The 25,056-nt window shown below is 31.1% G+C and overlaps 1 protein-coding gene across 1 annotated transcript in view; it reads right to left on the reverse strand.

The window, feature by feature from the left end:
* Window positions 1-25,056, reverse strand: part of LOC143912906 (tachykinin-like peptides receptor 99D) — a 212,264-nt gene that overhangs the window by 138,788 nt on the left and 48,420 nt on the right. The window lies entirely within an intron of this gene.

A 25,056-nucleotide genomic window follows, 5' to 3' on the forward strand; every position in this document is an offset into this window, starting at 1 on the left:
GAGGACTTAAAAATATGCAGGTGACTGAAAGAGAAAACATTGATTATCAATTGATGAATGAATTGTTAAAGGAGTGTGTATGGGGAAAGGATGGTGATAGTGTGAATGAAATGTGGGAGATAATGTATCGTAATATAACATATTCTAAAAGTAAATGCGTAAAAACCACTAGAATCATGCATAAGCATAAGCTGAAACCTTGGTTTACCAAGGAAGTAAAGGAAAGCTTAGTTGATAAGAATGTTAGTTATAAAAGATATAAAATTATTAAGGCTATGGATGGAATCCAATTAGAAAAGGCTTGGTTAGAGTATAAAAGAAAGAGGAATAAATGTGTGAATGTTTTACGTAATGCGAAGAGGGATTGGCATGAAAGAAATATTGATGGTGCAAAAAAAGATCCCACAAAAATGTGGCGAATAATTAAAACTTTGATTTCCGGGGGAAAAAATGTTTCTTTGAATGAATTAGAAGTCGAGGGAGTAGTATATAATGATAAAGAGGATATGGTTGAAAGATTGAATGAGTTTTACATCAATAGTGTGAATGATATAGTTAATTCAATACAAACAAGGCATAATAGTGTGAATGATGATATTAATTTGGGTTTAAATAAGTTTGAAAGGTTTAAATTAGTGGAAATGGGGGGATTAAATGGTGTATTGAAGGGTATGAAATCAGTTTCTAGTATGGATGGATTGACTCTAGATATTTTAATCAACACTTGGGACATGGTTGGACCTCAGTTACTGAAATTAATAAATGAATCGTTAGAAGTGGGATCCGTCCCGGATGCATGGAAGGTGTCTACTATTGTACCGGTACCAAAGGTTACTGGCACACATAAAGCCAGTGAAATGAGGCCCATCAATATGTTACCAATTGTTGAGAAGATGCTGGAGGAAATCGTTATGATTCAATTGAAAGAGTTCATTAGTATAAATGATTGTTTGGTTGTGGAACAGTCTGGATTTAGAGTGAAACATTCAACAGAAACCGCTATCCAATTGGTAGTTTCTGATTGGATGGAGACGATGGATGAATCTAGCATGGTTGTTGGAGCAGTTTTTCTAGATTTTAAGCGAGCGTTCGAGACAGTAGATAGGAATATTTTATTACAAAAATTATATAAGTTAGGAATAAATGGTATAGTATTAAAGTGGCTTCAATCATACTTAAATAATAGAAGGCAAAGAGTAAAAATTGATAAGGTGTTATCCTCTGAATTTGTAACACCTCATGGAGTGCCGCAAGGGTCCAAATTGGGACCCTTATTATTTATACTATATATAAACGATATTGTTAAGGTAATTAAGATGTGTAAAATACATTTGTTTGCAGATGATACATTGATATATATAATTGGAAAGAATGTTGATGTAATGTCTGAGATTTTAAATATAGAATTAAATTATGTGAATGACTGGTTGTGTGAAAATAAATTAAAGTTGAATGTGAATAAAACAAAAATGATGTGGTTGAATGGTAAAAATAAAAATATATTGAATGAAATTAGAATTGATGATAAGTTAATTGAAAAAGTTGAAAATATAAAATACTTAGGTGTATACATAGATTCAGGACTAAATTTTAAAATGCACGCTGACTATATAATAAAAAAAATGGCTAGAAAAGTTGGTGTATTATGTAGATTAAGAAATATTTTAAGTAAAAAAAGTAAAATTTTAGTGTTTAATTCAATTGTCTTGCCACATGTGGTTTATTGTGCCACTGTGCTTAATTTGTTTAGTGGCCAAGATTTAGAAAAAATGCAAAAAATACAGAATAAAGCTATGAGAGCTATTTTGAATGTGAGTAGATTTAAGAGTATTGGAAGTATGTTAGATGAATTAGGATGGATGAGTATTAGAATTAGTCTAAATATTAGTACATTGTCTTTTGTTTATAAGTTAGATCATAAGTTATTACCTAAGTATTTTGATGATTATATAATAAGGAATAGAGATAAACATAGTTTTTATACTAGAAATAAGGACAAACTAGTTGTAAGTAGAGTAAGAAAGAATAAGACGGCTGGGGGTGTTTTTCACAGGGGTGTGCTCATGTATAATGCCCTCCCTGAGTACGTCAGGTCTGCTAAAAACATGGATGCATTCCTGCGAGGTGCGAAGAGACACCTCTGTGAGGGACAGTACATATAAGTTAATTATAAATTTTAGAGTTAAGTATAATAATTAAGATGTATTTTTTAAATTAGCTTGATAGCTAAATATATATCTATAAATAAAATAAATAAAAAATAAAATAGATATTTCATAAAATGAAACCTATTTTCCGTTGATATTATATTACATTATTATATAAAAAATTGTACATATACAATATACTAGATGTTTTACCAGGCTTCCCTTCAGTATTTGTAATATAAACAGCTTAAACATGGCGAATCTACTAGTAAATATTTATTTGTTTTTTTTTATTAAATTTATTTTAATCGAAAAAAATATATATCGAATCATCGTCATAGAAACATTGATTTGTTTTCGATATTACCAAGCAACATTACATACATACTTACATGGTTACAAAGTTTCTTTCGAAATTATATATTAAGAAGTGATGCTTCAAATTGAATTACTGTGTAATCACCATAAACCATAATCAATATAAAAAGCATTTCACTATTGATTACATCACTCTTTCGTTGCCCAGCACTTGTATATTTTGAATTAAAGACTACAAAATCTGAAAACCTGAAATAATTGCGCATTTTTTAAAACGCTCATACCTCATAAAAGAGAAGAAACCAACAACAATAATTATAATATTCGAATTTAGTGAATCAAACTTAGTAAAGATTGACTAGTCCTGCTCTATAAACTCAAAATGTGATTTTTGTTACTCAATTTTATTAAGATAATTAGCTCATTGCGCCAAATTATTAATTATTAAAAAAATATATTGTGCATATGTATGTGTATTACTTCGGCAAGGATTTTTTATAGCTCGATTTAAGATCGAACGTATTTGAATTTAACAGTCTTTTGTCAAAATGTATAGACACAGAGACCACTTAGATAAATTGGAATTGAATTTAATTTAGAAAACCCACATACATACATACAGCCAGCAGTTTGGCTTAGTGGTAGCGTATATATTTAGCACCACTGAGGTCAAAGGTTCGAGTCCTCGCCATCTGCTGGTTAGATTTGGGGGTTTTGTGACTCCAAATCGATCGTTTCTCTATCAGAGTTTGCCAATTTTATCTGATCATTGCTGAAACGGTTCCTGACAATTGGTATTAGATCTAATCCTGTTGTCACAAAATCTGCCTGTGTATAATTTGTAATAATTATACGCAGTAATCTGAAATCTATAGACATCTCTATAATTTCGTATTTATTATATGTATAAAAATTGTACACAAAAAAAATCTAAAAATAATCCATAGATGTCTCTATGATTATTATGTCTGATTAATTGTTATATGCTATATATTCTGATTGTATATGTATTACTGTATTTCTGATTTCTGATTGTTTATGTATTCTGTATTTCGTTAACGTACACCCGTCGCATTGAAGCAAATCTGTAATGACGAGTGTATATTGATTTGTAACAATAAAATATAAATAAAATATAAGGGAAATCTTATCAAATAATGCATTAGTCAATTTCGAAGATTTTTTCACCCGAAAATCCTTTCCTTTTCCAAGGGTCGTTAATCACCTTGCATAAGCTACAACCGCCACACTAGTTTCATACAAATCGTCCCGCAAAACATATTTTACGGTGATTTATTATTTTATTCTCCATTGAACGCAAAATGGTACCGCGATATTCATACCACTAAAAGCCTTTCCGCGTCCGATGTGTTCGAGAGGATGAGACAAAAAAAAAATCACATTCGAGTGTGATTCTCCAACACATTAAAATATTTTGTTACGTGTCGGATCGAGACTGAACCGAGAGAAAAAAATGATAAATAAAAGACTCGTTAAAAGGAACACTCGTTGGGATGTGACCAGTCCGGGAACAGCAACCAATCGCCGAGGCAATTTCCGTTTCCTAAAAGGCTTTCGCTGACGATGGTCGTCTGCGTCTAGTGTGACCACTTCCGGTGGAAAAGCTGCGTTCATGATTTTCACGAGCTTTCACCGACCGCAAAACATCCAGGATCGTTATCGATTTCAATCAATTTTGCCAAAATGACGTTCCATTACCGACGTCGCCAAATGCGAATTTTATTAGATTAATATCGCACCGACCTTAATGAAATTACTTAGAAATATATTTATACAATATTATACAGACAGATTTTCATTTCTAAAAGCTTTTTTTTATTACTAAATTATGTTCACAATACATCTTATATCTATTTTAATAGCTACTGATCTACTGATCATTTCCTATTTTATAATTTTAATTTAATTTTGTTAGTAATCATAGTATTATATTATTCTAATGTTAATGTACAGTATAATAGGAAAAAGAGCTCAAAAACCTATGTATTAACAATTCTTATAAATGCTCATAATACATCTAATACATAATATTAATTAAAGACTCTCTAAAGTCGACGATTTAAAGCAGATTGTGGTGTTTAGGTAATATGCGTTTATACCTGAAGGGTATAGACATTTTGTTGTAATCACCGAGACTTCACAAGTGTGTTAGTATGGTTATTATTATTATACATTTAATACAGCTGCGTGCTTTCAACCTATCTGCTTTATTATTAGACATTTCTAACAAACTAACCAGTAGATTCTATGACAGAATCACTAATAACCATACTAACACACTTGTGAAGTCTCGGTGATTACAACAAAATGTCTATACCCTTCAGGTATGAACACATATTACCTAGATTCTGTCATAGAATCTACTGGTTAGTTTGTTAGTAATGTCTAATAATAATACAGATAGATTGAAATCACGCAGCCGTATTAAATGTATCGTTTGTCATTTGTCGAATATATGTCCACTTTTCTTCATTTCGAAAAATATTAATATTAATATTAATATTAGCCAGCAGCATAGCTCGGTCGTTAAGCTTCTGCCTAACACCGAGAGGCGCCAGGTTTGATCCCATGAGCTGACCTCGATTGAAAATCATTTTTATATCTGTATATCTGTAGTGCTGCTGGTCAGACCTGGATATTTTGTAATCGATATAATTTGCCTAGAGGAAGCAATGGTAGCAAACAGTATATATTCGTACATTTTGTTATCTCAGATACACACACAGAATAGCGATATTATATATATATGCATATATGTATGTAAGATACTGGTAGCCTGTAATATGTTTATTCTGCTTTTCCGAGATTCTAGACATATAAAATTAAAGATAGTGATAGCAATTTGTGAAATAAGTCAAACAAAAATAGTATTTTGGATCTGGAAATTGGACTTCAAATATAACGGCTCGTATAATATGTACTTATGTACATTAAAAAAATAGTGGATATTTCTACAAGTTTGCTTAGCATATCAATGTTTTGCTCAATTGGTCGTATGGAAAACACTATTGACTTTCGTAACAATGGTTACCAAATGTATCGTTTTATTTTAAGTGTTCAATAAAGTTTCATCAAAGGAAGACGTGTATATGAAGTTTCTTAGGAAAATTTTGATCAAAATGAGTATAAGAAAATGTCCTATAGAATGTTTCATTATGTTTTTAAATATAAATACGATATATAAATTTGCAATGACACTGAAACTAATCTATCGTTAGGCTATTTTTATACAAAAAAGGATCTTATTATGTGAAAGAAATAATGATTTCAATCGAAACGACATTAAATAAATGCAAAATACCATTTTGTAGAACTAAACTTAATGCTTTTAAATTATATTTTATTATTAATTATTAACGTAAGTATCTTGAAAGTATATTAAAAGTGAAATCAAACAAATTAGTATATATATCATTATTTCATGAAGTTGTCTAGATAGTAAAATTGTTAATTATACATAAAATATAATTTAAAAGCATTACGTTTAATTCTACAAAGCGTTATTTTTCATTTATTAAATTTCGTTTCGATTGAAATCATTATTTATGTAATCTGTAATTGGACTCGGATGTTATATATATTATATATTTACTGTTTGTTTTATGCATTTCTACATCTTGTTGTCTGTTGATTTTTCAATAAATAAAACTAAATTTCTTTGACGTAAATAGCATCTCAGTTATAAAATAGATGAATATAAGATCTGAATAAAAAAAAACGCTACCGAATAAATCATAAAAATCTATTTAATTAATATTTGTATAGCTTTATGTCTGAATTTCAATTATTTATAATGTATTGCAAAGAATTCATGTAACTTATTTTATTCATTTAAATGCCTCAATTAATGTTTATATTAGACAGACAAAAAATTGAGCTTTATTTTTAATATCCATTTTAAAAGGAGTCTTAAAATTTTAATTTTCCTAACGCAAAGAGCACAGAAAGAAATGAAATATTATACAATAATGGGGATTATTTAATATATGTACTACATATAATCTTTCAAGAATAAAATTATATGGAATAATATTAGAATACGTACTGTATTTTAATGCTTCAAAAATAAATTTTACAGGTATTTCCGGATGTAAAAGCTAAGCAAAGAACAATAAAAATACAGAAATATGTGCTATTAAACAATTCGGATTCAAGAAAAACTTTACCACTCAACAAAGGAACATTAAAAACATCAATAGAGAGTAGAATCTCATAAATTTCTCCCAAGACGTACAGAACGTCGATCGTAAACGTTGAATCTATTTAAATATGTGTTTTAAAAGTAAACAAGACTGGCAAAAGGGGCACCCACCAAACAGTAGAAGCTGTGCGTCTTTCTTTCCGCGGAAAATTCTGTAAGGAGGGAAATAGATACGTTCATTCTTCGCGAGCCTTTTGTTGCTTCCGGTGCATAAAGAGCTGGGTATTCTGCCACAAAGAGCCGCACATCCACAATATCTTTCACCTACTGAAAAAGGGCACTCGCAATAACTCACACTCTATCAAACGTAAGACTTGACTTCAAAAGCTCTTTGAGTGAACGATCCACAGCGATGTTTTCCCGAACGAGGAAAAAATGCGCAACATCCGGCGCTTGCAAATTTTCCACAGGAAAAATTACAATTTCACCACGGTGACACACGTGAAGGTGTGATCGTCACGTCTCGTTGTAAAATTTTATTCACCATCGTCTGAAGGGCAATTCAAAGGGTAGATGGACCTATGCGAAAACTTTACAAAGTGTTTACGTACGTGAGATGATTACGAGAGAGCGCGTGTATCACATTCGGACCATCCCACGTCACAATGTGAAATTGATTAGACATTCACTGAAACGCACACTGCAATTTCACAAACATACACAAATGCTATAATATAATATATAATTTTGAATTCAACATTGAACACACATTTAATGAATTAACATAGAATGTATTATAATTCCTCGTTTATATGGTTGGTTTAGAATGGTTGAGTTAGTGTTTTTTAATTATGTTTTTATTATGATTTCATGTTTTATTTAGTTATCCTTTCTTTTTTAATCTGTATATTTGTATATGTAATTTGTTTTTTAACGTATATTTTTTACTATTGTACTTCTTAATCTTTTTAGCACACTCGTCGCTTTGGAGCAATCTGTTAGACGAGTGTGCTTGATTAATTGATTTTTGTTAAGATAAATAAATAAATAAAATATGACATAGACTAAAATATTCATATAATCCCCACATATTCAATTAAACACAATCATATATTTCACATCAAATCTTTGAAAAGTTATCAAATAATCACTTTATTGTGCCCAATAATCGTTCAACTTATTTAATCGTCGAAGTCAATTGGCTTCTGAGATTTCTATTGGATTACTCTCTTTAGTGTCGTTTCAAAAATAAAGTGAACATACATATCTACTAATAATTCATAAAAATTTTCAAACTGAAATCATCATATATATGTATAATAGCGCTATTCTGTGTGTCTTTTAGTGTGTGTGTCTGTCTGAGATAGCGCTCGCCGTACTATAATAGTCGATTCAATTCGACATGTTTTATTTTATTTTTTTACATATGTACATATGTATGTAAAAACATTGCCAACAAAACGTATGAGTATAATACTAACATAAAAACAGATATCAACAAAAATCTTCCATACATATATACTGTTTGCTACCACTTTTTCTTCTAGGACAATAAGTCTAATAAATAAATACTCAGGCATTTGGCGACATCTATTGAAAATTTATTTAACTAATTATATTTTCTATTGGTGTTTTATTTTAATTTTACATATATACCAGGAAGGTCTTACAGGTAAACCCCAATGCGCCTTACTGGCCAATTACAAATTTACAAATTACAATTCAGCATTTTTTTTTATTTAAATCACTGAATTACGATACACTGTAAAATTTGTAAATCAATGAGACATCTATTAATTTGTACACAAACTTATTTATTGTACATTAATTAATAACAAATTATAGGTGACATATCGTATAGGAGGGATTTTTAGCCAATTTTTTTTCCGGGAACCGTTTCAACAATGAAATCAGAGAAAATTGGCAAACTCTGATAGGAAACGATCAACCTGAAGTCACAAATCTAGGTCTAACCAACAACATACTCTGAAAAATCCATTTTCATTCGAGGCTCGGGCCCAGGGTTCGAACCCGCCGACTCTCAACGCTAAGCAGAAGCTTAACGACCGAGCTATGCTGCTGGCTAATTATATTATTTATATGTCGCTAGGTAGGTAATTTTTATTACCATTTCATTTTTATATTAAACAATTAAATGTAACTATTAAATAAAATATATTTAAAAGATATTTGGAAAAAATACGACTGAATTCTTTTGATTTTTATTTGAATAATAGTTTAATATGTCATAACGCATTCGATGATATTTCATCGGGTTAAACACTACATAGTATAATATATTAGTGGTTTTACCCGGCTTTGCTCAATATTTGTAATATAAATCGCTTTACTACGGCTAATCTAATAGGAACTGAAATAAGAATCCGGATCAGGAACTGAAAAAGGAATCCGGAATCGGAATTGTAAAAGATATCCGGATCCAGAACTAAACTGAAATAGCGAAACGGAACTGAAAAAGTCATCCGGATCCTGAAGTAAAAAAGGAATCCTGATCCAGAACTCAAGAGGAATCGGGATCCGGAACTAAAATAGGAATCGAAATCGATATCGATATCGTTGTCATAGAAAATTTGATTTTTTCGATAACGTCACGGAACCGAAGCTTACATATGTATATACATACAAAGTCCTTTTTTAAATTTTATATTAGATTGAACTGCGATAGATGCAAAAATGAACCAATTTGAAAGCTAATTAATTAAGAAATAGACGCATGCAAACTCGCGCAAGCATTTACTTTCGCGTGGCATTAAAATATGTGTGTAATTGTACAAATATTAAGAAAATTATTCGTCAAAGTTATTATATATTATACATACCTATACATATTGCTAAAAAGCTAAATAACACAAGTTAGTAAAAGTGATATATCGTAAATAAATTATTTTACCGAGCGCTTAATGTCGATGGAAATACGAATAAACATGTCAATTTTTTTATAAATTGAACGACCTCCTTTATAGTGAGAAACTTAAATTACGCCGTTTCCGTCTACATATATGATTATAACAGTATGTATAGGTTTTAATTATAGTAGTGAAGATATTTTTAAAAGCATGCTGACAATTTGCAGAGAGTTCAATTTTGATCATGACAATATAAACACTTATTTGCCACAAAATTCTGAGTAAAATTGTAATTATGTAGGGGGATAAAATTGAAATATTTGCGTCTAAAATATTTTAAGCGATATTTCAGACTTGAAAATGATATAAAATGTAAATATGTTTCATTTCATATTCAGTCCATCGAAGCGTTTATTTTACTAGGAATTTTAACAAATTCATTTTAGCATTTTGGCAATTTATAATTTCGGAGAAATAAAAATGAATATAAATTTACATATACCTACATACATATGTATGTATGTATATAATTTTCATCGAAGCAAACTATGTAAATATGCAACTACATACAGTTTTAATATTTATTTTTCAATGTCAACAACCCATTTTCTATTTGCTTATTGAATATTTACCAGGGTTGTGAATATATAGGTCTTTAAGCTTTTTCCGTATTATGCTGTACAGTTATATAATAAGATTATATAACTGTACAGCATAAAATGTAGATTAACATTAGAATAATATAATACTATGATTACTAACCAAATTAAATTAAATTGTAAAATATAAAATGATCAGTAGATCAGTAGCTATTAAAATAGATATAGGATGTATTGTGAACATAATTTCGTAATAACAAAAAGCATTTAAAAACCAAAATATAATAAGATAATAAAATAATACTAACAAAATATTTTTTTTAATATAAAATGATAACTAGCTCAGTAACTACATGAATAGTTTCAAAATCAAAGAAAATAAAAAAATGGCTTATTTTTACATTGACATTGACATCTAAAACGTGTATCTAAACCTTAGTGCGATCAAAAATAATCCCTATGTCTGTAATTGTATCGTATTCAACGCTGCGTACGAACAAATTCTGTTTTATTGAAATAATTCGAAATATAAAATAAAACACAAAAGACGGGGTAACAAAAATGAACAAAGAGGCAAAGCCAGAGGAAGAATGAAGAGTGACACCTAAACGTAGATTCAAAATTTGGAATACAATAGTTTCGAAACGTTTTATATATATATCACTATGATTTATGGTTAACGATATCTACATATTATATATGAAAATGTGTATACGTTAAAACATACATACACGTCAAATTGAACCTTGCAAACACCAAATCTAACTCTACATATGTATTTATTTAAGTTTAAGTTTGGACCATTGTGGCATTACAGAAGTTCCTGATGCGACACAATAGTCGAAAAAAATACAGAGAGATGAGAAAAATAAAAGTAGATACATATGTTTATACACAGATAAAAATACATTTATACAGAATCATTATAATAATAGCAGATAAAGTAAAAATGTCTAATAATATAATATAAAGTAGGGAATGTCTTACACCTATAGCCAGCACCAATAAATAATAACCGGCCGCAAATAAAAAAAAACATCGCTGCAAGGCCCAAGCAGAAGAGAGAGGATCTAAATTCCACTTATCAATCAATTATTAAAATAAGGATGAGTTCAGGCTACCAGACAAATAGGTTAAAATATATGAGGTGGAATATAACACATTCAGGCTCAGCAGCAACGATTTCATCGAGAAGTCGGTTATTTCTTGGAATAGGAGCCATTCGATAAAGAACTGTGTGGGCAGGATGTAGAATCATCAAATGATGATGTCTATCAGCACATATGTAATTATTAGGGACAATAAAGTCCCAACTGTTCCAGCAACGACGGGCATGACGTATTACCACGTAGAAGTTGGAGAACAAAACTAATTAATGAGAAGTTTTCTCTGAAGTTCAAGGGATATTAACCCAAACATGCCCAAAAGGAAAGGAGTAGGGTAGATATATAGGTAATACCCATATTATTTCCTATATAGGAAAAGAAGAAATGCTTTTTGTACTTTCTCAATCACCAGAGAGTAATTTTCTTCATGCGGATTCCATACAATCGCATTATACTGTAGCTTGCTTCTAACAAGCGAGTTGAAAATCAAGCGAGAAGACAAAGGGTTGGAGAATAACCTAGCATATCAAAAAAAAAAAATCCATGTCGTCGAAAGAAAACATCAGTGGCTGTCTTGATGTGGTTGTGAAAGGTGAGTTAAGGATCAAAAGTGATACCCAAATCAACCATAGATTCCACACGCTTCAACAAAACGTATCCAATGGACATATGTATATCTAGTTTTATCAAATATTATGTTTAGTTTTATTAAATATATAATAGTTATTTGAGACATCTAAATTCTGAGTGTTTTTGTAAATGAGAATATTCAAAAATTGAAAATTTAATCAATTTTGTCTGTATCAGATATTGGATTTCAATTCTTAGAATAATTAAAATCAAAATAAGACATTCTGTAATGACTAATTTCAATATCCAAAAGTCACTCAGTACGAAACGACACACTTGAATATCACACGTTTTGATTGTCCAAAGCTATAGATACTTACATACACATTGCACTCATTGCCTATTCTCTTGCAGCATTGAAATTCACCCAGCAGTGAACCCATGTATAATACGAACATACATATGTAGATACTTTCGACATTTAACGCCTGACGTGGCCCTTAAGGGTCATTTTCGCGAATCGCACCGAAGTGGGACCCTGTTACGATCCGGCCACCCGTGATAAACTTAACAAGCGACCGTTCTTTTGGGTACTTCCGGTCGTCGCGACTCGAATTATACGGCACCGTTGTGTGTCAGTGAATAAAATATGAATAAAAAGGATATAACGTGGGAGTCGCACGTGAACCCGAGCGAGTGTCGAAGCGAACCGGAGAAGTAGTTTTGAAAGTTTTTCAGCGGTGCGAATTTATCCGAGTGCATTCGAAATGCACTGATTCAATTTAGACTGCACTTTGTAACATTGCTTAAAATCGTCGAGGCTATTTTCAACCCGCAATGTGAAAATTGATCTGTAGAGATCTCTGCTTATTGTATTCGATTAAAAACAACCGATTCGAATCAATTAGATTGTCCTGTATAGAGTCAGATCAAGATGCTCAGTTCAAATTGGTGTAAATGCTGAAATATTTATAAAAAATTAAACAATTCAAAAGAAAATTGAATTCATATAAAAATTTTCATGAAAACTTTTACTACATATTTGAATCATTAGACAGGATCGTTTATGTTCCTATAGATTCTTTAGAAGATGTTGAAATAAAAGATAACGCACGCTTCACCTAAAATATGCTTAAAAACATAGAAGGGGCTTGTTTTTAAAAAACGTTTTTTTTACTACAGTTTGTTTTTTTATTTTATTTATACTTTTTAGTATTAAATTAAACTTGTTTATTTGTAGCGTAAATACGAAGAGCCCTTTTAATTGAGAATTCACCCATTGTTTGAGAATTCACCCAAACTTCAGTCATGAGTATTGAAAAGTGCTCGAATTTGAGGTTATGTACATACGTCAACTGTCAAAAGACGAATTCTTTGATTATAACTAATAAAATCACTGGGTCTGGTATGGATACCATTTTGTACATACCTCGCTAGTTTAACTACAAAATATAATATGTGGATGCATTTTCTATTCACAAGGCTTTTATGTTTTTCACTATTTTAATAACGAAGTTTTGACAGATCTAACCTTCATATATACGGGATTACAAAAACGAAATGGGATGACTTTAGAACGGCTTATAAAATTTAGTATGATAAAAAGTTTGTAAAATATCGCATATGTATATAAAATCAAGCCAGAAAAACAGTCCAACTGTAAGATATGCGTTTAAAATTTGGCCGTAAAACGTACTTATGTACATACATATATCAGAATTGTTTTAACATTCATTATATAACCTATGAGTGAAGTAAAAATATATATGAGAGATAATGAGAGCCTATAATGCAAATTTTATAAGACATAGTGTGAAAACGAACATATAAGGTTACTGACCACTAAACGTCAAGATGTCCAAAATTATTGCATTTTTAAACGTGTGCATTACGATTATTTTTCACCATCGAACTATCAGAATCAATTTAAATTTCCATCGTTGACCAAACCGTTTCAAAATGATCGGAAGACTGTAGGAATAGATTAGCGTTAGAAATAGAAGAGGCTTTTACAAATATTAAAAGCAAGAAAAATCGGAATATTTATCTTTAGGCCTTAATTGAGAAAGGTCTTTTCGGGATTTATGAAAGATTTTGGGTTAGAAACGAGTATAACGTTTTGTCTTTTGTTAGAATTTTACGATTTTACATATATGACTTGAATTATGTAACGTGCTGCAGAAAATATAAATCTTATCCACATTGTAATTCTCTTTTGATTAATTTCTATTGTCTTAAATATACCGATATATAGAAAGTATTCAAGAATATTACCCCTAGATAAATATTCCAGTCTCAAGAGATTTAAAGTGATTCCATCGGAACATTGAATTATCTACACAAGTATTATATAATTTTATACATATTAAATATTATAAAAAATGGCTGAAATTTAAATCAAAATTTATTTTTTTGGGCTTTCTTTCATCTTTTGATATTGAATATACATAGTTAATAATAGGTATGTTAATATTTTACGTAAAAAAAATGCTCTTCACACGTATTTCGTAATATAATATAAAATTTTCAATATGGAAAATAACGCTTTGAATGCTTTTGAAGTCTTTCTTCGTTTTGTAATGAATACATTTATAATGCGAATCGACTGAAATTAATTTGCACAATGAAAAACATCTACAACGACGAAATTTCGTAAGCCGAATGAATTGTTCAGGTGTGGCTTAGTATTAAATATTACTTCCTGTAATGAAAAAGCGAAAAAGTCAGGACGTTTAATTTTTTTTTGTACTTGCTGAATTCACGTGAATAATTGCGACTCGTATTGTATTGTATTACATTTTGTATATGAAATATTCGAATAAAAAGTCAAACACTGTCGATTGTTGGTCTTTCACTACGTTTATTATAATTGAAATAATATTGGTCTTGAAAATGAACGACTTTTATCCATTTACCTGTTTGATTGCTTGCCAGTAAATTAGAAAGCGCAATTTCAAAAACATGCAAGTGCTTTGCTGTTATTCACGAAGATTTTTGTACTAGATGAATTTATTCCGGAATGCGGAAAATTTTTCGTCATAATCGAATTATAAAGATACACCATCAAGAGAGATAGATATTTATTTTTAAATTTATACCAGGGAGGCCTAACAAGTATACAAAGTAAATAAATATCAATTAACACACACAGAGACATTACAAATTTGTAAATTTACAGCATTTTTAAACAATTCAGCGAAATTACGTAAATACATATCAATTAACATCCACAGAGATATTTATGGTAAAATTTGTAAATTTGCAGCATTTTATACAGTTCAGAAAAATTTGAGGTTGCTGAAAACTCGAGATTTGCCAGAAAATGGGAAGGTTGCCAATTTGTTGGAACTGTTTCAATAAAAATCAGATAAATTGGCGAAATTTGATAGGAAACCATCGACCTGGAGTCACAAATCCAAGGTCTGGCCAGCAGAAACCTGTGGGATTAGAACCCGTGACCACTTTCTTCAAAGCATTATATGCTTACCACCAGTCTATTCTGTTGGTTATATCAACGAGAAAAGCTGATGTTCACAAAAACGTCTTAAGCGGATGGGAAAAGAAGAAGAAAAACTTTATATTATAATCTATTATACTCTATTGGACATTTAAAACACAGGAACTTGCAACTTTTAGACCCGCACATAGAAAATTGAAAAACTTGATTATATTTTAGAACTGCATAGTATATTTTCGTTTCGTTTGAAGATTCGTTTTTCTTGGTGCAAAATATCAAAGTATGTTTTGTAATTTCGCGGTAAGCAAAAACACATGTTGAAATGTGTTCGTATGTACAATATTTGATACTGAATATTTCCTCTACGGTTTCGAGTTCAGTCTATGGAACAATGGGTGATATTTTTCAACGTGTTGCACTTTTACGATAATGAGTTTTTGAAAATTGCATGCGCACTTTGTATTTTTCTTTCGAGGGGGTATTCATATGTATGCGAGGACGTTATTGTCCTATGAGTATACGCCGTGCAATTTTGAGACAGGAAATGCGACTGCTTTTACATGTAAATTGCCATTCAAAATCTAAAAAAAAGTCGAAAGTACGAGATAAATAAAAACCGTATGTATTGAAATTGAAAATACATAGCAACAAAAAATAATATTTGAAATCGATGCCGATAAAAGGTTTACAATGTACAACTAATATGCTGGTTATATAACTCTTGAAAAGCTTTAAAAGCTGAATTTAATATTCTGGCATCCATCCCTAGGTGGAAATGTACTTAAAAATATAAAACAACACAGTAAGTTTGACAGACTCCCATTGGATTTTACCGTGAAAATTTATTACGAATATTTTACGACGAGACTCAAACGCGAAGTACGTATTTATATTACATACATACATATATACGTAAAATGCATTATACGTACGTATAATGTGTATGTTAATACAAAAAGGGATCGTAAATTTTTAAGTAGAATTTGAAACTTTGTAACAGTTGGATTTTGAAAGCGTGATATCTGTAGTATGAATGTAATGTTATATTATTATTTTTTAATAATGTATATCTATACGTGGAATAGTTTCAATGAGAAACTTTAAGCTCAAAATAAAAAAAGTTTTCAAGAAACTCCTTTGGTGTACTTTGGGAATCTTTTCTCGAGTAGTATTCTGTCCTTTGTTCCACTTAATATAGTTTTCACTTACTATATTTTTCACTTAATATAAACCTTTTTAAAGAGAAAATGTGATTTGATAAATGTGAATAGCATTCACATATACATACTGATTCAAATGAATATAGTCCAATATTGTTCTGGTACCATACCAAGTTCAAAGCTAATAACAATAAGATAAGACCGTTATATTTGAAGTTGGCGTAAATCTACTTTTATTCATTTCGAGAAATATCTCGCAAAACATTAAAATTGATGTTTAAAAATGGCTTGTAATAAGTTTGTTCGGGCTTGTGTTCAGGATCGTGTTCGGGATCCAGAATGATGAAATGAATTGCTTGCTCTTCTCTTTGTCTTACATTTATTTGTAATTTAAAAGTACACTTTCCTTTGTTGCTCCATTAGCCAGCAGCATAGCTCGGACGTTAAGCTTCTGCTTACCGTCAAGAAGGTGCCGGGTTCTATCCCTGAATGAAAATGAATTTTTCAGAGTATGCTGTTGGTCAGACCTGGATTTGTGACTCCAGGTTGATCGTTTCCTATCAGAGTTTGCCAATTTTCTCTGATTTCATTGTTGAAACGGTTCCCGGAAAAAAAAATTGGCTAAAAATCCTTCCTACCTACTATGTCACCACTATTTGAAAATTTGATGGATGTACAATAAGAATTTATGTACAATTCATAGATGTCTCGTTAATTTGCGAGTTTTTTCAGTGTCTTGCAATTCAACGAATTATAATAAAAAATGCTGCATTTGTATTTGTAATTGGCCAGGAAGGCGCATTGGGATTTTCCTGTAAGGCCTTCCTGGTATATATGTAAAATAAAATAAAATATAAAATATAAGAAAAATAAGGTGCGTGCCGACGACTGTTGTGTGCATGAGTGGGTCTCGAGTGACTACTTTCACGTGTATGTGCGTGAGCATTGCACCTTATAGAGCATTACACTGAATGGACGGGGAAATAGGTTGTAACAGCCATGAATGCAAGTCTGTCCAAAGTTTATTCTGCTTTTCCCACACTCTGGACATATCGAAATAAAAGTAATGATAACAATTTGTGAATTAAGTCAAACATAAATAGTGTTTTTGGAATTGAAAATTGGCCTTCCGCCACATTCAAATATAACGGCTATATTATTAGATTATATTATATATTATTAGATTGTTTCGCCATGTTTAAGCTGTTTATATTCAAACTAGTGAATAGCCCGATGAAATATCATCGCATGGGTATAAAATTATTATATACTCGTATAAAACTAAAAAAAAAATCCAGAACCGGAACCGTTATTTTCGTAGACTCTCATAGATAGTTTTCAATTCTTTCTTTGTAATACTTTTCAATTCTTAAAGTTAACGTTAACAAAATGTAATATTTTCCGATTATACACACACGGTCATTGACCTCGTAACGTTGAATATTATAATTACACATAACAAATTACATGCATATACATAAGCTGTGTATTTACAACACGTATTCTGGGCGAGGATATGGCGTGCGGCGCGGGCTCGTGAGCACATCGCGTTTGGATCGGAGGATCCGAGGTTCGATTCCCGGCACCCGCGGTGAATGAAATCAATTTTTTCCCGAATATCGTCAAAATATAAATAATTTAAATTTAAATTTAAATTTAATTAAAAATAAATCTACAAAAAAAATGGTTCAAAACCTCGCTAAATGAAATTATTAAAATTACGTATTTTTATATGGCGAGAAGGAATATTTCAATTAATGTTTAAAAAAAAGGCGAAATTAAGAATTGGATTTGGCGTGATGTACGTGACCATTAGCTCAATTTAGACTATTTTTAGACTATACTCAATTTACTCAATTTATTTGGGGTGATCGGTTCGAGTCGCGACAAAGTCGTCTCGTCGAATAATGAATTTATCGATTTTTATCGATTCATTCATTATGTTCGGCGAGAGTTAGGTTAGTTAGCACACACACACACAGATTACCGTCTTTATATATATGATACCAAGTAATTTAAAAAATATATAAACTTTGTTTTGGAACATGATAATACATATGTATAAAGTTTCAAGTATAAAACTTTTCCAAGCAAAGTCGCCCTAAAGCAATCACTTTGTTTTTTAATTCACACATAAAATCTTAACGTTATAAAAGTGCTCGTAAAATCCAATGTCGAAGTCGTAAAATGCCACAAGTGATCCAATTGACTTACTAAAGTGCACGTACATAGATATTTAATACTAATATATGAAATCACACAGGATCGCTCCCTATACGATGCAGTGTCGTAATTTAATATTCTCGCGTGTGATACCTTCATATACCTATATACACTTGTAGATAGAGTCGCGGGAAAATAGTTGGAGTTTTCCCGCACCAGACAGCTTTGGGTTGGAGTAAAGCCAACTCTATTATGGTTTTTGTGAGCAAGCAAGTGAAAAATATCCCAAAGTAGGCAGTGTGATAAGCCGGGAAATGTACGAGCCGCAGATTCGAGTGCTGTGTGTGAGACTTTATTGTTTGACGATATACACGAACTACGTGACAAAGTTACCTCGGTCCACACTAGTCTAGCTGACTGTGAGCCAAGACAACAAATGGCATGGAAGTAGTTTGGTAGTCAAAAGGAAAAAGGGACACGTCATGGGGAGGAAAAGTTTTGCGACATTCCCGGAAGGAAACGCGAATATAACTCGGCATCTCCAACGCAGGCGACATTTTCGTAAGTACATACTTATTTTTATTTTATTTTTAGCATATTAGCCAAAGTGACATTACAGAGAGCTCTAACGCGTCACTGTGGCCAGTCATACAATCATATCATCATAATAATAATAACTTAAATCATAATAAAACCTACACTTTAACCCTCCCTCACCGAAGTGGGGTATGCAAGTGCCCTAAATCTTACGTTTTTCGTAATAACTATGTGGTTTTCAAAGCTATACACCCTATAATTCTTGTATTCCTAGAATCAACTACAAGAAATTTATTTTAATAGATTTTGTATGATTTAGAAAAGGGGTACATCGTAAAAAATACATTTCTACATTACAAAGTATGTATGTTTTAAAGGCAGTAGCGATAAGTCATGTTTCTTACTGTTCGCTTGCATATTCTCGTTGATCGATGAATCAATGCGAGAGAAAGAGACAGCTATATTTTCGTAAGCTATTGAGTCATGCAGTCGCCTGATGGCCTTACCTATGTACGTTTGCATGTAAATACTTGTCGTTATTATTTAATAAAAAAATAGTCAAAAACTCCGTCCTTCAAAGGTTAACAATCTTTCTGTCAGGTGACGACTCACTGATGCTACATTCTTTTTTAAGCTCCTAAATGGTTTCCTTGATTGGTCTGATTTACTGAGTAAGGTTGGTTTCAGGATCCCAGTAAGGTATTCTAGACACATTCTTTTCACTTAATCCTTTCAAAACCAATTCCCTAAAATATTCCTATCTACAGCATGTTTATCGTATGCCTAACGGGGAGCTAGCTGAATGAGGTTGATCTATTCGGTATTTCCTTACATCAATTCAGGACTGCCATCAGGAGAGTCTTGACTGATTGATCCATTTCTATTTCTATTTATATATTCTTTGTCCAATTATATTATATTACCTTATGTTTAATTATGCATTGTCCTATTTAGTCATATTTTAGTTTTTAATATTTTCTTTTTCAATTGTTTGTATGTACTAGATATATTATCTATTTTGTAAAAATCTATAATTGGGCTCAGATGTTATTTTTTTATATTTATTCTTTATTTTTATGAATTTCTACATCTGAGGCCTGTTGATTTTTCAATAAATAAATAATAATAACAACCTGTTATATCTTGATGGAAAAATCATTGACATTTATAATTGATAAAATCAACCACTGGCGTTGCTCAATAACCACTCAATCATTTGAGCACAGTTTAAATTGAAGAGGTCAACTTCACCAGCAACTCAATTGAGCAGATATATCACTCTAGTGTCTAGATATTGGAGACGTTGCCAACATATTTGTGCTAGCCACAAGAGGAGAAAACAAATCACGATTCCTCAGGTCCCCGAACTTACTAGGTGCATAAAACTTGAATTCATTAAAAATATGAGGATTGTGTACTTTTCCATTTAATAGCTTAAAAAGTGCTTTCCCAGAAACATAACACAACGAGACTACAATGAGTTGAAGCCTAACGCTCCTAATAGGAATGCACTAGGATATAGCCAAGGATAATAACTATACAACAACGATAATATATGTAAATTAATATTATATATGTATGTTTTTAAAAAACTTTATTTTATAATATAATTCATTTTTGACAGAAAGAAGTATAGTATAGGCAATAAATTTATTTTATTATATTTCAATCGAACATGTACACTCGCCATTACAGATCGCTCCAAAGCGACGGGTGTAGTAATATATATATACAATACAATAATACAATTAATAAAAGCATTTTTATACTTTTATACCATGCGAATTTATACAAACATCATCCACAGTGACATTTATGGAGAAATTTTTGCGGCATTTTATGATAGAAATTGGTAATCCTCAAGATGCTGAATAACTTGAGATTTGCAAGAGAGATTGGAAAGGAAATGGCAATTTACAGAAATTGTTTCAACGACAATCAGAAAAATTGGCAAACTCTGAAAGACAAAGATCGACCTGGAGTCACAAACCAAGGTTTGGCCAACAGCTACTAGTGGGCATCGAACCGTGACCATTCCGGTCGAAATTATAATACGCAAACCACTAGTCCACGCTGCTGCCTGATTTGTATATTAAATCATCTCTCAGCTTCATTATTTCCCACGTAGATGAAAGGCTAGTGGATTAAGGCATATACGAAATATCTATACCTGAAGTAGGAATAATATTTTTGGTTGTGTAGATTTACATAAGAGTAAATTGAATAAAATTTTTAAATTTAACAATGTTATGCACGCGAAACTCGGCAAATTTGGTTTAAAAATATACCGAGACTTAATAAATTATTAGTTTTTACATTCATTTGTATATATATATATGTATAGAGCACAAATATCAACGGATTCTATTCGTAATTTAAACTTCAACGTCAATATCTGACGCAGACTACACAATGTGGTATAAAATAATATGCTTTCGATACTTTTTGCAGTATTTGCATAACCTTAAAACTTTTCATATAGTCGTAAAATAAAGTGACGAAGAGCGCTTTTCTTGAACCTATCGGAAACGTTTTTCCATGAATATATACATATATACATATTTTTCAATCGTAACGATCTCATTAATGAAATACGATGGCGTACAATAAATACGGGTATTTTGAAAAAAAGAAGGCAATTATAATCCCGAGATTTATAATAATTCCTACATATTGTGTCAAATTAATTGCCGTAGATAATAATTTAGGGAAAAGACGGGGCGAAATAATCTCCCTTGTCATAATTGGACATGTTCGATAACCATTAATTTGGATCAATGACGATTAACGAAACGTTACGTTCCCATAATACAAGAATAATGATCTCTTTTGAGATTAGAATTTGTAGAGCTTCCTTGCTGTTATTACTTTGTCACTCTCGATAGGAATATGATGTGATTTTAACGAACGAGACGAAACATGAAAATAGACGTCTACATTTGCGTCTACGAAGTTGAGAAGTACGTTGCTTTTAAACGGCGACAGTTTCCGAGTTGTTTTCCCACAGCAAATGCCAACTCAAGTCTTCATTTGAAAGTCTCCCTAATCCCAGACCTATCCATGAAATATATACTTAGTGGAATAAGTATTTCCGTAGTGTACGAAACGTTAATATCTCTGAGTCGGAGAGTCTTGTTAGATGTCGTGTATATATGTACATAAGTTTAATAAATTATTTCAAACGTCAGCTATTCGTATATCAACGACAAACTTGCATGTGGCTGCCAGTGGTAGTTAATTGAAATAAAAATATTTAAATAATAGTATGCATTTAGAACTCCTTATCGATATAAATCTATTTGAACTGTGTTTTTTATCGCGCATTTTTATGCTATCTATAAATTTGTTTACATTGCAATGCATTTCGACCTAGATTAGCTTGTATTATTTCTTCACTTTATTTGTGAAATCATTATTGTTTTATAAAATACTTATACTTAATTAATTGTATTAGTTTATTTGTGATTTTAAATTAATCACAAATAAACTAATACAATATATTTCAGAACGAAAAAATACGCGAGATATTAAATAGTTATCAGTAACGTACAAAAAACACAATTTAATATAGACAAAATAATTTATAATAATAAATAAATTATTAAATGCAATCGGTCAGTAACTTTTGAATGAAATGTTTAGTTACTGAATAAAGATTTTATTAATTTGTCTATTAAATAATTGAATTAGTCTCAACAAAATTTCCATTCTATAATATTAGTAAATTAATCACTCACGTGATCATTGTTTCAAAAAATTATCTCATTATGCACGATTGCACAAAAGAACTTCATATACCGAACTATGAACCAGCTGGTAAAATAAACTGACCGTATAATTAAATATTCATATGTACACATGTAACTGATAACACGTTTTTTACTTATCGTAGCTTTGAACATTTTTTTAAACACTAAAACTAAACAAAGAGACAAAGACATTTTTTTAAACTAAACGAGACAAGGCCAACTAATAAATCATTGTCATATTCGAATTTAGTGGGTCAAACTCAGTATAGATTGATTCGTCTCCGCTTCGGTAATTTTTTTACCTCGGTGTAATTCATTATAATCACCTACTGTTTGACTACTGGTCCAAATGTATTGACCACTATTAATAATAATGAAATAATTTTACCAACAAAATAGTTTAAGTTACTGACCAAACAATCACGTACTTTTTTAAGTCGCAATTGTGCAGCTGCAGTTTAGTCACCTCTGACCTTCATTCGTGTATGTGTCATATATCACCGCAACTCCATGTATAAACAATTTTATACGCATGCATATGCAATTGCATTATAACCGCATTTCACCTTGGGCAAATATGGTTAAAACGAAGTTTTAATTAAAATTTAATTTTAGACACGGAGGAGTCCATTTATATAAATTAGACCTAATCATGGACAACATAGCCATACAAAAGATATTTTCAACCTTAACATTTTATCTTCAATAATCCATCAGAAAGATACAGTATATAAGGTCACTTTCTTTATTATACGTCATATATGTATATATTATATTTTATTTAATTTTTTTTTTATAAAACCATTAATTTTTAAAGTATAATTCACAACAGGAAGGTACAAACTTCTGTTTATATATTTAGCCAGCAACAGCAGATTTGTGGTTAGCATATATTTGTAGTGCTGCTAGTCAGACTTGGATATTTGTGACTCCAGGTCGATCGTTTGCTATCAGAGTTTGCCAATTTTTCTGATTTCATTGTTGAAACGGTTCCTGATTAAATTGGCTAAAAACCTTCCTACCTACTATGTCATCACTATTCGAGTATGATTAATGTACAATAAAATTTATGTACAATTCATATATGTCTCGTTAATTTCGAGTTTTCAGTGTTTCGTAATTCAGCAACTTGTGTAACAAAAATGCGGCATTGTTTGTAATTAGCCAGGAAGGCGCATTGGGGTTTAACTGCTAGGCCTTCCTGTTATATATGTAAAAAAATAAAAAAATAAAAATAAATAATGCTTTTGAACAAAGTGGTCACGGGATCAATCCCATTGGTTGATGCTGGCCAGACCAAACCTCATTTCTTATCAGAGTTTTTCCAATTTATTTGATTTGAATTGAAACGGTTCTAACAAATTGGGATCTCTGTCATATCTCTCTCGCAAAATTAAAATTATTCAGAATCTTGATTTATTGCTGATTTGTATAAATGCTGCAAATTTATCCATAGATGTCTCTATGGACGTTGACCATTGTTTGTATTTGCTTTGTGTAATTGCCAATGCTTCTGTCCAATGTTTGACCATATATATTGTTGCGTAGGGGTGGGTGGAGGATCCAAGTAAAAGGCCAACAGTCGTTTCACAGCATTTATTGATGATTAAGGAGATACACGTATTGTCAGTGTTCAGTCCAGAATGACATGATATCGCTTACGTACCGCCTTATAAAGGGTAGATCTCTCAGGGCGCCTAATCTGTTTACCTGTTGTATAGTCACGTATTCGGATATGTATTTCCACGACATTGGGTCTTCCCGTACCGATTCTGAGAAATAACTAATAACGGTCATTGTTTAGCCTAAATGCACTTAGAGTCCAGATATAATCCTGGAAGTAAGTGCAAGCACTTACATAGTTAATCCGATAACAGATAACACTTGAACGATCACATAGTCTCTGGGATTCTATTCGCTTAATCCGCGGCGTACGTAACAATATCTTGTTTAATTTAAAAAATATTATTTATAATTATGTCTTATATTTATAATTGAAAGTTATTAATCTGTATGTACATATGCATATCGTACATTCGTCGCATTTGAGCGATATACAAGGCGAGTGTGCATGATTGATTGAATACAAATATAAAAATACAAAATAAAAAAAATAGTAGCCCCTAAATGGCCTAGACCAAAATCGATGACTATTTCAATCGTTTTTTTGGGCCATAAAGGGAGAGTTAGGGATTGCGAAATGTGAAATTTTATAGCGAGG

Source organism: Arctopsyche grandis, chromosome 6, assembly GCF_051622035.1.
Source record: "Arctopsyche grandis isolate Sample6627 chromosome 6, ASM5162203v2, whole genome shotgun sequence".
NCBI classification, from domain to species: Eukaryota; Metazoa; Arthropoda; class Insecta; order Trichoptera; family Hydropsychidae; genus Arctopsyche; species Arctopsyche grandis.